Source organism: Pelmatolapia mariae, linkage group LG6 (assembly GCF_036321145.2).
Source record: "Pelmatolapia mariae isolate MD_Pm_ZW linkage group LG6, Pm_UMD_F_2, whole genome shotgun sequence".
NCBI lineage: Eukaryota > Metazoa > Chordata > Actinopteri > Cichliformes > Cichlidae > Pelmatolapia > Pelmatolapia mariae.
The window spans coordinates 1,162,750-1,165,360 of record NC_086232.1 but is presented as its reverse complement, the minus strand read 5'-3'; the positions used below and the strand labels follow the sequence as shown (position 1 = coordinate 1,165,360).

The 2,611-nt window shown below is 46.9% G+C and overlaps 1 pseudogene; it reads left to right on the top strand.

Annotated features, from left to right (window-relative positions):
* Positions 1-2,228: 2,228 nt before the first annotated feature.
* Positions 2,229-2,347, top strand: LOC134629914 (5S ribosomal RNA; annotated as a pseudogene).
* The last annotated feature ends 264 nt before the right edge of the window (positions 2,348-2,611 follow it).

Below are 2,611 nucleotides of genomic sequence, written 5' to 3'. Positions count from 1 at the left end.
TTAGTGAAGGTTACAAATGATCTTCTTATGGCCTCTGACAGTGGACTCATCTCTGTGCTTGTCCTGCTGGACTTAATGCAGCGTTCGATACTATCGACCATAATATCCTATTAGAGCGATTGGAACATGCTGTAGGTATTACAGGTACTGCACTGCAGTGGTTTGTATCATATCTATCTAATAGACTCCAATTTGTTCAAGTAAATGGAGAGTCCTCTTCACACACTAAGGTCTATTATGGTGTTCCTCAGGGTTCAGTGCTAGGACCAATTCTATTTACATTATACATGCTTCCCCTAGGCAGCATCATTAGAAGACATAGCATAAATTTTCACTGCTATGCAGATGATACGCAGCTCTATCTGTCCATGAAGCCAGGTAACACACACCAATTAGTTAAACTGCAGGAATGTCTTAAAGACATAAAGACCTGGATGGCCGCTAACTTTCTGCTTCTTAATTCAGATCAAACTGAGGTTATTGTACTCGGCCCTGAAAATCTTAGAAATATGGTATCTAACCAGATTCTTACTCTGGATGGCATTACCTTGGCCTCCAGTAATGCTGTGAGGAACCTTGGAGTCATTTTTGACCAGGACATGTCCTTCAATGCACATATTAAACAAATATGTAAGACTGCTTTCTTCCATTTGCGCAACATCTCTAAAATTAGAAATATCCTGTCTCAGAGTGATGCTGAAAAACTAGTTCATGCATTTATTACTTCCAGGCTGGACTACTGTAATTCACTATTATCAGGATGTCCTAAAAACTCGCTGAAAAGTCTTCAGCTAATCCAAAATGCTGCAGCAAGAGTACTGACAGGGACTAGGAAGAGAGAGCATATTTCTCCTGTTTTGGCTTCCCTTCATTGGCTTCCTGTTAAATCCAGAATTCAAAATCCTGCTCCTCACATACAAGGTCTTAAATAATCAGGCCCCATCTTATCTTAATGACCTTGTAGTACCATATCACCCTATTAGAGCACTTCGCTCTCGCTCTGCAGGCCTACTTGTTGTCCCTGGGGTATTTAAAAGTAGAATGGGAGGGAGAGCCTTCAGTTTTCAGGCCCCTCTTCTGTGGAACCAGCTTCCAGTTTGGATTCGGGAGACAGACACTATCTGTACTTTCAAGATTGGGCTTAAAACTTTCCTTTTTGCTAAAGCATATAGTTAGGGCTGGACCAGGTGACCCTGAATCCTCCCTTAGTTATGCTGCAATAGACGTAGGCTGCCGGGGATTCCCATGATGCATCGAGTTTTTCCTTTCCAGTCACCTTCTCACTCACTATGTGTTAATAGACCTCTCTGCATCGAATCATATCTGTTATTAATCTCTGTCTCTCTTCCACAGCATGTCTTTATCCTGTCTTCCTTCTCTCACCCCAACCGGTCGCAGCAGATGGCCGCCCCTCCCTGAGCCTGGTTCTGCCGGAGGTTTCTTCCTGTTAAAAGGGAGTTTTTCATTCCCACTGTCGCCAAAGTGCTTGCTCATAGGGGGTCATATGATATGATTGTTGGGTTTTTCTCTGTATTTAATATTGTGCTATCTACTGTACAATATAAAGCGCCTTGAGGCGACTTTTGTTGTGATTTGGCGCTATATAAATAAAATTGAATTGAAATTGAATTGAATTACATCACACCAGGGCCTGTGGCTCTGGTTGTGGACCTGTGCAGCCAGGTTAGGCCACCTACACCACACCATGTCCTGTGGCTCTGGCTGAGCCCGTCTACATCACACAAGGGCCTGTGCTGCTGGCTGAGGCCATGGACACCACACCAAGGCCTGTGCTGCTGGCTGAGGCGACCTACACCACACCAGGACCTGTGGCTCTGGCTGAGGCCATGGACACCACACCAGGGCCAGTGCTTCTGGCTGAGGCCATGGACACCACAACAGGGCCTGTGCTGTTGGCTGAGGCTATGGACACCACACCAGTGCCTGTGGCTCTGGCTGAGGCCATGTACACCACCCCCGGGCCTTTGATGCTGGCTGAGGCCAACTACACCACACCAGGTCCTGTGGATCTGGCTGAGGCCATTTACACCACACCAGGGCCTGTGTTGCTGATCAAAGGCTAAAATGAGTCCTTTGGTTAGGGTATTAGGCAAGCATGCAGTTACCATTAACACTGTAGTTAAATTGGAGGCTTGTGTTCGTAACTGCGAGTACTGGACACCTCACCACTTGATACCATAAATTGACGCTTTGTGCTGACGCCAGCAGCTTACGGCCATACCGCCTTGCCAAAGCCCAATCTCGTCTGATCTCGGAAGCTATGCAAGGTTGGGCTTGGTTAGTACTTGGATGGGAGACTGCCTGGGAATACCAGGTGCTGTAAGCATTTGCTTTTCATGTCACTGAGCTGGTTTTGATCCAGAGAAGGAGGGTGTTGGTGTCCATTAATGAGGCCACATTAACGACATTCCTTTTGGCTGTTTTCAGCAATGTCTTGTGCTGCCGGGTGAGGCCATCCGCACCACAACGAGGCCTATTCTGCTAACATAGGTCATCTAAATTACACCAGGGCCTGTGGCCTGTGCTGACGCCGTCTACATCACACCAGGGCCTGTGCTTCTGGCTGAGACCATGGACACCACACCAGGAC